Genomic DNA, 14,582 nt, shown 5'->3' on the forward strand with positions numbered 1-14,582 from the left:
ACTGGTGACCTAGATTGGGGCGCTAGGAGGGGCCGACTTCAACCGCTAGAGACGCAGGGCAGGATTTAGGTGACTGCGAGTCCAGGACCCTCTGCCTTGGTCCTGAGCCTGAAATCTTGCGGCGCCTCCCCCTCCCCTGGTATACTCTCCTCCGGCCGCGCCCCTCTAGGTCGCTTCCACCTTCCTCGGGTACTTTACCCAACACCTCCAAAGCTTGCTCTAGCCGGTCCACCGCACTAGGAGTAAGGGGGATAGCAGAGGGAGGAGGAGAGGGTCTGTGATTTGCGCGGGGGGGGGGGGTGAGGGGGGAGGGTGCGTGGGAGGAAGAGGGGGCGGGGCTGGCCAGGACACAGGCGCTAAGAAGATAAATGGGATTTAAGGCGCGCAGATGGAGAGCTGAAGCCTGCCACTCTGTTGGAAAGGCCGGGTGGAGATTAGGGCCCGGCACGGGGAAGTGTGGTGCCCTCCGGGCAGAGGAAGGCAACTTGAGACCCTCCAGGGGAGGAGATGAAGCTCTGGGTTAAGCCTGGCTTTGCGGGGGGAAAGGAAGCGAGCTCGAGCCCCCTGGCAGACCGAGAAGACCCGGCTGGGAGGGGGCGCGCGCCGGCCGGGCTGGGGCTGGAGGCCGACGGGGAGTCCTGGCCACTGATCCTGGGACCAGGGTTCCCAGATCGGCTAGCCGGCCCGAAAAAGACCCCTTCCTCTCCGAATATGCTGCCAGAGAACTCAGTAAAATGCGCCTGTTGCCGGGTTTCCAGGTGGCGCTGGTAGAGGAGACCCGGGGACTTAAGTCCCGTTGCACACCTGCGTGCTGATCTTCAAGCCAGCGAGACGAGAAGGCAGATACAACAAATAAACCAAGAGGGAATAAACCTTGAGGGAAACGCAGCCCTTGCCAGTTCCTGGGGAAACATCAAAGGCCCTAGGAAGTACCCCGCAGAGGGAGCCGAGGTCGCTGGCCCGCGGGACTTCGTGCTGGCCCGGCCCCACCTGGCAGCGTGGCAGAGGCTCCTGGCGTCCTGGCCCTTCATTGTTAACCTGGGTTTGGGGACCCGGAGGGAACAATGTTGACCAATGTATCTCCCTCCCCCCCACCCCCCAAAGATTTCTACTCCTCTTTTAGGAGTGAAGTATCCCTCCTGGCTAGAGGGTTTGTACTGAGCCAGATCTAAGAATATGTTCCCTTCTGTGTTGGCATCCTCGGGTGTGCAGCTCTCCATAAAGAAATTCAAAGTCATGAGTCTTTGGAAGTCTTAGATGTCACACCAGAGCTTGTCCTTTTACACGGAGCTGGAGGAGAAAAGTCTTACAAACTGTGCTCTTCACTTCCAAGTTGATAACACACCCATGTCCAGGAGACGGGCCATGTGACTGTCCCCAAGGCTACTAGTCTCAAAGGTAGCAGAATCCTAGACCCTTAAGATCAGAGCCCCTAGAGGTCATCTAGGCCCCGCCTCCATTCTACACAGGAATCTGCCTTCTACATCCTTGGCTTGAACTCCACCTGTGACAAAGGGCATCTACCTTACCACCAGCCCAGAAGTTGGATAGCTCTTTTTACGAGAAAGGGATTTCTTATATCAGACCTCAGGTGGCACCCGGAACCAAGTTAACTATTACCATGAAGACACCTCCTATGTTGGTGTTGTGGTCTTTCCCACTTAAAAATGATTCTCCCTGCTGTAGAAATTGGAAGTAATACTAACCATTAATATTACGGCTAGAATTGACACAACACCTCCCATGTACCCGACCGTCTTTTTTTTTTTTTAAGTTTTAAGAATTTATTACTTTTATTTTTAATTTGATTTAATGGCACATTTATATGATTTAAGTTTTAATATCAAGTTTGCAAAATTCTTTTTTTTTTTTAAACATCTTTATTGGGGTATAATTGCTTTACAATGGTGTGTTAGTTTCCGCTCTATAACAAAGTGAATCAGCCATACATATACATATGTTCCCATATGTCTTCCCTCTTGCGTCTCCCTCCCTTCCACTCTCCCCATCCCACCCCTCCAGTCTGTCACAAAGCACCGAGCTAATATCCCTGTGCCTTGCGGCTGCTTCCCCCCAGCTATCTACCTTACTACGTTTGTTAGTGTGTATATGTCCATGACTCTCTCTCGCCCTGTCAAAACTCACCCTTCCCCCTCCCCATATCCTCAAGTCCGTTCTCCAGTAGGTCTGCATCTTTATTCCTATCTTACCCCTAGGTTCTTCATGACATTTTTTTTCCTTAAATTCCATATATATGTGTTAGCATACGGTATTTGTCTTTTTCTTTCTGACTTACTTCACTGAAGGGCTTTATAATCCCACTAACAACCATACCAGGTAGTTACTGTTATCAGCATTATCCCCATTTGACAGATGAGGAAACTGAAGCATGTAAAATTAGGTAACCTGCCCCAAAGCATGCAGCTCCTGAGAGCCAGAGCTCTGTCCAGGTGGTCTGGTTCCAGAGTCCAGACTTTTAAGAAGACAGGTGGAGAGCAGACACAGCAGTGGACCAAGAATCGTGAGATCTGGGGGTTTAATAGTAGGCTCTGCCTACAGTGCATCTTGGCAAAATGAAGGGGCCGGACGAAATCATCGCTAAGTTTCAGGGTTTGCTTTTTCTTTATTATCTAATAAAACAGCAACGTCTAATCCAAGCCATTTTTGCTCTGAATGTGCCTTTTCAAAGACCTGTACAAACTGTCCATGGCGAATTTTGCAAACTTGAGTTTCAGCCTTCTTGCTGATATCCTCAGCAAGCACCCATACCACCTCCTCATCCCTGGCCCCGGGCCTCCCTTCCATCTTCTGCAGACGGCCATGGGCAAGTTGGAAGCTGGCTTGGCTTCTTCAGAGGCCCTTTTGTTTCTTCTTTGCAAGGATTACCTTTGATTATATTGTTATATTTTACTTTTGAGGGCTTCCATACGCTCTGGATTCTCAGGCTATCGAGATAAAACCTTACTTCTTGAGATCTACTTGTTACAAATCTAGGGCACATGTTAGACTCGACTTATTCCCTTCCTTTGCTAGTCAAACCACATCCCCCAAGGTTTTCTCTTCTTCTAGTTTGACAGCCAGTTTACAGCACTTGTAAATCTGATTAAAGACAAATGGAACACTTGTCTTTCACTCTCTTCCTGCCTTCTGGGAGGAGAGGAACTAAAGAGGGCAAAGAGGCTTTGAATGTTTCATTAAAAAAAAAAAATCTGTTCAAATTCACTTGAGGTCTAAATTCAGTTAATAAGGTCACCAGCAGAAGAGTGACCTGCCTGCTTTGCTCAATATCATGGAAGAAAAGTATGATTTTTGCTCCATGGGATGGTTTTGGAGGCTGTTGGAAGAAAGTAGAGGCAAACTCACCAATTCTAGAATGTTTAGGAAGTCTGTAAATGAGAATGAAGAGAAGCCAGCTGCAAAGAAGCAGCTTTGGATTTAATTAATTTTTTGAATAGGTTACATGTACATATAAAATTTGAAATGTGCATCAAGCAGAGTGTATAGTGAAAAATAAGTTTCCTTTTACCCCTTCCTGTCTCAGAAGCAACGACTATTATCAGTTTCTTGTGTATCCTTCTAGAGATAGTCTATGAACATACAAGCAGATATATATACACATACGTAACACAAACAGGAGCAGCTTGTACACAGTTTTTAACCCTAAGATGCTTCCAAATCAGCAGTAACAGATCTGCCTCCCTTTTACTAACTGCTGAATAATATTTTATGGTAGGATGTACAACAATCTGTTTGTTCTTCCTTCTGTTGTTTCCAGTTTCATTATTATAGACAAGTGAATGATCTTGAATGTATAACGGTTTGCACATGTTATAATAGACTGTAGGGTACATTTCTAGGCTAGCCGTTGCTCAGCCAAAGGGTAAGCACCTTTTCATTATGATAGTTTGGCCAAATTTCCTCCCAACGGCATTATACAATTTACACTCCCAGAAGCAATACACAAGCATGACTATTTGCACAAACTTTCACAAACACAGTATCTTATCAACCTAAAACTATATATTATACACATACATATTACATGTTTTAATAGACATACAACATATGAAGAAAAGTATACAAATATGAACTGTGCCAATTGATGAGTTATATCAAAGTGAGCACACATGTATAACTACCATCCAGACCAAGAACTAGAGCATGACCAGCACCCCCAGTAATCCCTCGTCATGCTTCATATATATATATTTTTTATATATACATATATATATATTTTATATATATATATATATATATTTTTTTTTTTTTTTTTTTTTTTTTTGCGGTACGCGGACCTCTCACTGTTGTGGCCTCTCCCACAGGCTCCAGATGCGCAGGCTCAGCGGCCATTGCTCACAGGCCCAACCGCTCCGCGGCATGTGGGATCTTCCCGGACCGGGGCATGAACCCATGTCCCCTGCATCGGCAGGCGGACTCTCAACCACTGCGCCACCAGGGAAGCCCCTAGATGTATATTTTTGAAGAAGAGGAATGAGGAGAGTTCAAACCTCCCATTCACTTTTAATTAGAATACACAAATAAAAATAGATCAGCAAAAAGTGTAAACACTCTCCATCCTCAGTATGAAACAAGCATGAATTAAGATGTGATCCCATTATGTGCAAGGCCCTGTGCTGAGAACAGAATGACCACAGGAAGGAAAGGACAACAATGTCTTTCTTCTGCACCCAAGAAGACCACAGTTTTGTTGAGAGAAGACAGTTGTGCACAAAACAGAGCAAAGGCAGCACCAGGGTAAGACTGCAACATGCTGTTGGTGTGTCAGGAGAGGAAGACCCTGTATTTCAAATAATAAGTTCTGTAATCATATACTATAAAATACAGCACTCAGCATCATGGGTGTTTAAAGCATGCTTATATACATAATAGGATTCACCAGGGACAGAACTGGAATTACCAAGGTATATCACCTGGTATTCCCAAACTTGTGGACAAAGTGGACAAAGCAAGATGCAGAACAGAGTGTGCAAGTGTTAACTGAGTGTGGGAAGGGGACTGAGGGGTCTGAGATGATGTTTTTACTACTTGTATTTTTAATCATAGGAATGTCTTTATTGGGGTTAAAAAGAAAGTATGAATGCATTTTAAAAGAATATAGGGCAGCCTAGGTGGAGTATCTGGTGGGACAGGAGGAATGGTAGGGACTGAGAAACCAAGAGAAGAGATACAGGCCCCAGACATCTTAGAAGGAGAGAAGAAGTTTGAGACAGGCAGTCCCTTCAAAGAGGAGGGGGCATGAAAGGCAGACCTCACAGATCATGTGATTCTGTCTGGTGCTGCCAGATTTAATGTAAGAAAGAGAGCAAGAGCTACCGTCTTCCTGGAAATGCAGGGAACCCCGCAGAACGTTGACGATGTTGGGGTCTCTATGACCTGTGAAGCACACACAACACAGCAAAATGCGGGAGCCCCGCAGTGCTCAGCATACTATCGGGCATCTATTTCAAGAGCCGGCATGCAACTTCCAAATGCAGGGCTTGTTTGTGAAATGACACAATCTCAAGAAAATCTCGGTGGACTAGAGGTCGGGAGACCTGCCCTCTGGCTCTAGCCCTGTCGGGAACAGTCGATGGGACATTAGTGATTCAATCAACCTCTTTAGACGTTATTTTTCTCCTCTATCAAATGACGGTGTTGGATGAGAGGATGTCTTCGCTAGTCCTGGGGCTCACAGTCTCAGCATCCGTGGAAGAACCTCTTTATTTTTCCCAGGATAGACAGATATCACTACTTAAAAACAGCAAGAACTCTTGCAAAAAGTTTATTCTCAGAAAAACTTTGAAGTTGGAAAGCAGGGTCTTGCTAAAAGAAAGAAAGAAAGAAGGGGGAGAGAGAGAGAAAGAAAGAGAGAGAGAGAAAGGAAGGAAGGAAGAAAGAAAGAAAGAAAAAGAAAGGAAGGAAGGAAGGAAGGAAGAAAGAAAGGAAGGAAGAAAGAAAGAAAGAAAGGAAGGAAGAAAGGAAGGAAGACAGACGGCAGGACAAAAGCCTCTGAGAAGGCTCAGGACATCCAGACAGAGGAAATGGGGAGGTGTGAGAAAGGAGGGGCAGGGGAGACCAGTGTGGGGAGGTGGGTATAGGAAGCAGAGGAATGCTGGCTCAGTTTCGGGGTTATTTAATGACAGTGCATTAAATAACCAGAAAATCCGGATTTTCTGATGCCAAGAGAAAACCTGTGGAAGGAAGCAAAGGCCAATATTTCCATCTGAGTTTGGTTATATCTGTATTTGGATGTTTCTTAAAGGAGGAAATGAGAAGAGGACTGGGAGATCTGAAGATCCAGTCTGATGTCACCAAGTGGGAGGTGTCAAGGAGGTGCAAAATAGCTGAGTGAGAGGAGACTTGGCTTGTACCCAGCCCCCAGGGAGGAGAGGCGTGAAAGGAAAAGGTTTAAGCAAGAGAAGAAGTCATGTAGCCTGTCAGGATAGCAGGGCTGCTGGAAGGAAAGAGGAATGGGACAGCTTCAAAGGAAAATCCAAAAAAATAAGAGGGATGGCTTAGATCCATGTTTTTAAGTTAATTGTTGATATAAAGAAAGATCAGGGCTTCCCTGGTGGCGCAGTGGTTGAGAGTCCGCCTGCCGATGCAGGGGACACAGGTTCGTGCCCCGGTCCAGGAAGATCCCACGTGCCGCGGAGCGGCTGGGCCTGTGAGCCATGGCCGCTGAGCTTGCGCGTCCGGAGCCTGTGCTCCGCAATGGGAGAGGCCACAACAGTGAGAGGCCCGCGTACAGGAAAAAAAAAAAGATCAATGGTAAAGGATGAGGGAGAAATTAGCCTTGGTTTCCTCCCCTGTATAATGGGATATAACACCTACTTTAAAGGCTGTGCCCATCAGATGGGATAACCCAGTGCACTATATATACCGTACCCTTGGCATTCACTAAATGTTGGCTTTATTTCATTCCATCACTCTCACATTTATCACAGAGACAAGCTAAGTCCTCTCCAGAGTTAAATTCCAGAAGCACTAGTGAATTACTGCTAGAATGGCAAATAAGACTCGAGACCGAAGATAAAGCTTTGATCCAGATACTTTCAATGTGAACTGGAAATAATGGAAAATCAAGTTGTGTGTTTTGGGACAATGAAAGATATCTCCCAAAAGATAATGATATAGTAGATAGGGATCCTCCAGGGAAGGAATAATGGCTGAGCCATCAAAACAAATAAAGATACACACAGGATACAACTACCACTGGTAGCACGCCAATTAGTCCTCTCTGCTCCTGGGAACACTGAGGCCCATTCGTATTTTCCTTCAGCTTTAGTGCCTCTTAATTGATCCAGTATGCGTGCTTTCCATGTTCCCTGTTTCCTTCCTTGCTTATTACTTATTATATTCCCTGGATGAGTCACATTGCCTCCCTGACATCAGTTTCCTGGGCTGAACTGAATGGAGCACAAGATCTTTCCCCACTGGGACATTCTTGAATCCACGTTTGGGCACAATGGCCCCAGGCACACCCTCCTCAATTATGTCCAGATCCCAACGGCTTATCCTGGGAAATGCTGCCATGGCTCTGGTGTCTGAGCTAAAGGAATAGACCAAAGTGGTTGCTGAGTCCAGATGATGGAAAAAAAAATCCAAGAAGCAGTTGGAGAATGTGCAAATGTTGACTCGCATGAAGAAGGCAGTCCTGAAAGTATTTGTGTGGTGAACAGAGAGGGATGGCTTTAATTGTTCTTTGGTTCTAGGCTCTATTTATAATCATGGGTTTAGTTGACAGAACAGTAATAATAACACACAATTCAAGCTATTCACTTTTACTGAGGTGAAAATCAGACAGTAGCAATACAATGACTTTGAATATGTAAGAAAGTGTCCCCATGGATCCCCACCCATGTAGGTATATACCTGGGCCCGTCTCAAACAGTAGAGAGCTATACGTAAGGAAATTAGGACAAAGAAGAAACCCAGAAGTCAAGGAAACGAAGTGGAAGATACAGAGAATGGGAAGAGCATTCTCACACGTTCCCGAAAGCCCACAGAATTAGCTCACAAGTTTGATAGCACGACTTCAAATTTTAACAATTTAACATATTAACAACCAGTCAAGTAGATAAACAAAATTACCAGTTCAAATAGGTGGCTCTTTACAGGTGTGCCCTTCTTTAAGAAATCTAAATATATGTAAAATATTTATTTGGGGGATGATTGGGATTTTTTCACAGCTTTTAAACAATTTTAGAAAGTAGTCACTACAGCGAAATTTTCCCAAATATTTTTGTTTTGTTTTGTTTTTGTTTTTGTTTTTTTGCGGTACGCGGGCCTCTCACTGTTGTGGCCTTTCCCGTTGCGGAGCACAGGCTCTGGACGCGCAGGCTCAGTGGCCATGGCTCACAGGCCCAGCCGCTCCGCAGCATGTGGGATCTTCCCGGACCGGGGCACGAACCCGTGTCCCCTGCATCGGCAGGCATACTCTCAACCACTGCGCCACCAGGGAAGCCCTTTCCCAAAAATTTTAATTGAAAGTAGAATAGACAAACTAAAGTGTTAGCTTCAGTTTCAATTTATATGTATTCAAATGTAAAAATAAAGCATTAGTTTTTTTTTAAAATTTTATTTATTTATTTTTTTATTTATATTTTTGGCTGCGTTGGGTCTTCGTTGCTGTGCGTGGGCTTTCTCTAGTTGCGGCGAGCAGGAGCTACTGTTCGTTGCAGTTTGCGGGCTTCTCATTGCAGTGGCTTCTCTTGTTACGGAGCACGGGCTCCAGGTGCTTGGGCTTCAGTAGTTGTGGCACACGGGCTCTGTAGATGTGGCTCATGGGCTCTAGAGCACAGGCTCAGTAGTTGTGGTGCACGGGCTTAGCTGCTCCACGGCATGTGAGATCTTCCTGGACCAGGGATCGAACCCGTGTACCCTACATTGGCAGGCGGATTCTTAACCACTGCGCCATCAGGGAAGTCCAAAAATAAAGCATTATTGAAATGAAAATGTAAGCCAGTGAGGAAAGTAGAAAATATGTACCAAAATTGAGACTTCATTAAAAACATAATAAATACAAATGTTACAGTAATAGAAGACAAGAATTATACTTAGAAAAAATATCCTGGGCTTCCCTGGTGGCGCAGTGGTTGAGAGTCCGCCTACTGAGGCGGGGGGCACGGGTTTGTGCCCCGGTCCGGGAGGATCCCGCGTGCCGCAGAGCGGCTGGGCCCGTGAGCCATGGCCGCTGAGCCTGCGCGTCCGGTGCCTGTGCTCCGCAACGGGAGGGGCCACAACAGTGAGAGGCCCACATACCGCAAAAAAAAAAAAGAAAAAAAAAAGAAAAAATATCCTTCTTAAAATGTTCTCCATCTTCGTCTCTCACATTTTTGGGGGGAAGCCAAACTACATGTTCCTTAATGGAGAACAGAAATACTCTAAATTTCTCTGTACTTTTCAGGCACCCAAAACACAATCTTCTCTTCCTACAATCCTTGCTTAGTCTACAGAGTAAACGTTAATGTTATCTCTAACATTACTTATTGGGATGTTTAAAGATCTGAGAATAATCAAATTTTTAAATCCCTCACGCATTATAAATCTGTCTAATGTGTCACATTCATGATTAAACAACACTTGAATATGTTTATCCAGATTTGAAGCCTAGGTAAGCAGGGATGGGAGGGGGGAGAAGATGTGATGGCATTTCCTCCTCGAACATCCAAATTAATTTGACTATTATTTAGTTTTCAAAACACATATGTAAAAAGGAAAGTTTGTAAGCTGTACATTTTCTAAATTTTATTTTAATATGTGAATGATACTCATTAGAATCTAGAATGTTAGAACTTCCAAACTTATTTATTATTGAGTTCACTTGGTGTTATATTTTTATTAATAGTAAATTAAAATGACTATGGGTAGTAATTCGGATTTCCTTTTAAAATAACACTCTCTCCCTAGTCCTCAAACTTTTGACTTGATCATGTATTTAGTCTGTTCAGAATTACTGTTAACAAGATTTATATATTTCCAAGCAACAATTAGTCTAATGTAGCACTATTAAAATAAAACTAGGTAGTTTAAAAGCTAATAAACGTCAACAAAATCATTCTCCCGTAATCTTGAAAAAAAATGCAGCTTTCATTTTCTTAAACAGTCATGTCACAAACAAAAGTGCTTATTACTCAAGAGGATTATTGAGTGGAGATAAACATCCGGCCACTTTTGAGGCCAGCAAGACTATGACATTAGCAACATTTCTCTTAGACGCATCAGGCCAAGGACTAGACTGGGCACCCCATGTTCAGCTGATGGAGCCCACTTACCTGACAGCTGTAGAGGTTCTTGCTTCCTTACATCTCCCTCACCCCCAGAGAACCACGAATGCAGAAGCAAGAGGAAAGGCTGGAAAACTGAAGTGCTATGGCCAAAGGAGAACTTCCCCTTCTTGGCCTGACCTAGCCCCTTCCTGCCCAAGGCAGCTTAGCTGGCCAAGAACTGGTCATGACCAAGAACTAGGCATGAAGTCTGCCCCTCAGCAACCTAACATCCCATCATAAACTTTCTTCTCATTCCCTAACTCCTGGTTCCTCCATCCCAGAATACTGCTGTGTGAATCGTCAAGCCTACAAGTGTATGATATGAAAATGTTGGCAATAAATTATTTATGCTGATTAAAAAAAAAACTATTTCCAGGCAAAATGAGGGGATATGTGCATTTTCACAGAAAATTAAAGCAAGGAATGAAGTAAATGGCTTAAGATGCAAACGGATAGCGCTTGATCAACGGTCCATACTTGGTTACACATTTAGAGTATTGTGGGAACTTCATAAAATACCAATGCCAGAGGTTCAGATTTTATTTGTCAGAGACGAGGCCTCAACATAGGGATTTTTAAAAGATCCCCAAGTGATTTTAATGTGCAATCAAACTTGGGAATCATTGATCTGTATCCCAAAGCCTGAAGTAAAGACTTCTGAGCACTGAGGGGCAGCCCCAGGGGAAGACGCCGCAGATAGGATTTCTCCACTGGATGGGGGGCTGGTCTGGAGCGGCACTTCTTAAACACTAACATGCACACATCATATCTTGGGATCTTGTTAGAATGAAGATTCTGATTCAGTAGGTCTGAGTGGCTCCTGAGTCTCTGCATTTCTAACAAGTTCCCAGGTGGTGCCTGTACCTTGACCCTTGAGTAGCAAGGGTCTAGATGACCTTGAAGATCCCTCCTCATCCTAAGATTCTATGATTCTCTGAATTGAGAGCATCAAGGCTTGAGGAGATATTCTTCCAGAGACAGCCTGAAGGCTTGAACTCACAGGGTCCTATTTTCCTTGCCCTAACATATGATGAACAGATTTACCAATGGGCATAACTCCTTCGACATACAGTTAGAGGAGTCAGTTGATACAGACCCAGTGGAGAAGCAAATGTGCTAAGGAAACATTTCCGAGCTCAAAGGGGAGTGCAAATCAAAGAGCCCAGGAACCTACTCAAATGTTCTCCTGAGAACACCTGGTATAAACTTGGAAATCCAGGCATAAGAGTAAGGTATTAAAAATTAGGGACAAGAAGTGGGTATACGATATTTAAGCATATCAAATGATTTCAGTTTACATCTTTTATTTTAAAAATTGTGAAACCATGTGTGAACAAAAAGATAAATGTAGTAAATGTATATAGCATAAAATCCTACTAGCTTTAAGTCATTTAATACATTAGTTTAGGATGATCTATTCGAAAGTGATTTTTAAAAATCTTTAAGGAATTCAATAAAATATGTTTTTCCACTTGACCTTCTTCTTTATCAATATTCTATCTAGAGAGAGTACTACCAGGACTTCCCTGATGGCGCACTGGTTAAGAATCTGCCTGCCAATGCAGGGGACACGGGTTCGAGCCCTGGTCCGGGAAGATCCCACATGCTGCAGAGCAGCTAAGCCAGTACACCATAGCTACTGAGCCTGACCTCTAGAGCCCACGAGCCACAACTACTGAGCCCGCGTGCCACAACTACTGAAGCCCACACACCTAGAGCCCATGCTCCGCAACAAGAGAAGCCACAGCAATGAGAAGCCTGCACCCCGCAATGAAGAGTAGCCCCGGGTCACTGCAACTAGAGAAAGCCCACGTGCAGCAATGAACACCCAATGCAGCCAAATAAATAAAGAAAAGAAAATTTTTTAAAAAAGAGAGAGAGTACTACCTTTTTGGCTGCTGGTCTTCTGAAGAGAGTCTTCTCTGCGTTGAGACTATGATCAGGTACCATCAGAGAATGCAGATGACGATGAAAACCGCAACTGGAATAGATACAAAATCCAGATTCAGAAAGAGTATCCTCACAGAATTTTAGAAGTCAGAAATTTTACGAAATGTCCATAGCCCAACTCCACAATGAACGTAATGACTTTCAGAGTTTTCTCGGATTCTTAAGAGTGGTCTAGAGCAGTGGTTTTTTTTTAAGGTAGAGTCTGGGGACCCTCGGGTGGGGTCTCTGAGACCTTCTCGTGGGGTCTGTAAGGTTAAAACTATCCCTGTAATATTAAGATGCCATTTGCTTGTTTTGATTTGCATTCTCTCCTGAGAACACAATGGGGTTTTTCAGAGGCTGCATGTCACGTCATAGGATAATAGATTGCATAAGCAGGTGTGAGCATGCAGCCATCTTCTATTAAATTGGACGTTAAAAAGATTTGCAGAAGTGTGCAACAAGGCCATTCTTCTCACTAATCTTTTATTTTGAAAAATATAGTTATTTCTCATTAAAACGCGTTATTTTTATTAACATGTAATGGGTTTCCTTAAATATTTTAAAAATACTTTTTCAATTTCTCATTTTTAATTTTTATTCCAGTAAATATCGACAGATATAGCCCATGTAAACAAAAGCTCTGGGGTGTCCTCAGTAATATTTAATAGTGTAAAAGGGTCCCGAGGCCAAAAATACCAACAAACAAAGCTTTGAACCACAAGTCTAGGGCCTTGATTCTCAAAGTGTAGTCCACTGGCTGGGAGCCTGTTGGAAAGTCAGAATCTTGGTGCCGCTTCAGACCTATTGATCAGAATCTGCATTTTCACAAAGTCCCCAGGTGACTCATGGACACAATTATTTGAGAAGCCCTGGACTGTAGTTTTTATTTAGTTAGTTGATCCTACTCTCAATACAGCCCAATGTAGACTCTTTGAAATCCATCTTAACCTCTCCCTAGCTGGGTGAAGTTAGGCAAATTACATAGCCTCAGTTTCCTTATCTGTAAAGTGGGCAAAACGATAGTACCCAGCTCTTGGAGTTTTTATGGAGATAAATGAATTAATATATGTAAAAGGTAAATAATGCCTTGCCTGTAATAAACACTCAGTAAATACTGAGTACTCAGTAAATACTCATTAAGTTCTAGGTGCTATTCCTACTTCAGGGAGGGTACAGATCAGTGGGAAGACAGCAATCCCAGCAACTTCCATACAATAAAGCTGCCAGATGGATTCCCTGTGTGTTCAAAGAGGCGGAGAAGGCATGTTCCAAGGCAGAAACAGCAAGTGCAAAGGTAGAGAATCCTGGGAGAGTGTGACATGATTAAGGGACTACCATTTTCCTCACCACAAGCCTTTGAGTTTCACAGATGAGGAAACAGAGGCATGGAGGGTTAAGTAACTGTCCCAAGCTCATAGGACTAGTAGGAGGAATGGTCAGGATCCAAAGAAAAGCAGGTGGGCTCCCAAGTCGGTGCACTTTCCACTATGGGAAGCAGCCTCTGTCTGCGATACCAAAAAAATTTTATTGTGATTTGTTTTCTAGCTAATAAGTGACCTATGCTTGCAAAAGTTCCAGGTTCTCTATTTGGTGGGTACTGGGCTCTACATGCCCCCCAAAATCAAACTGATTAATGGTGCTGTTTAAGTCCGGGTGGGGTCAGATGGTGAAGGGTTTATTTGCCAGGCAAAGGAAGCCAGGTTTCATCCTGTGAGCCCAAGGGAGCACTGCAGGCTTGTCACAGGGGAGTGACATTCTATTTTCAAGATGATAAAGATCGTCAACTGGATGCTATGGCCAATAATATGTAGCCAAGTGATATCATGAAGGGATGCTAAGAGGGCAAGAAAAAATACCTCCAAGAGCATGACAATGAGCTTGACCCTGATAAAAGTGCCCCAGCATCCAAGAAAGGAGAGCTTCGCCTACACCCACAGGTTGGGCACTTTTCTAAAAGGAGAACCGGACTGAAGAGGGCTCTTTGCTAAACGCTATTTGGAGATACGGAATTTAAAATGACCCCTAGGTCCTGAGACCTCCGACAAGCTGTGTACATGTTACAATCAACAGAAAAATCAGACTCCAAAACCACACTGGGTCCCAGGAAAAGTAGCCAAAACGGGCTGCCTGAGCACATTCTCGCCTCCTTTCACGAGGAACGAACCTCTACTCCTGGAAGTCGAGCCTCAGCAAATGCCTGTCCCTACCCCGTTCACACCCTGAACCCCAGCATCCTCCACCCTCCAGAGCAAATTAAAAGTGGCTTCTCTCAAGGAACTTCATCGGCGGCTGGCCAGAGTGACGGCACTTCCCTTCTGCCTCTGAAAGTGTTTGTCCGCGTAGGAAGGAGGCAAATGAATACATTTACTTAATTCAAGT

The sequence above is a fragment of the Phocoena sinus genome, chromosome 3, assembly GCF_008692025.1.
Source record: "Phocoena sinus isolate mPhoSin1 chromosome 3, mPhoSin1.pri, whole genome shotgun sequence".
NCBI lineage: Eukaryota > Metazoa > Chordata > Mammalia > Artiodactyla > Phocoenidae > Phocoena > Phocoena sinus.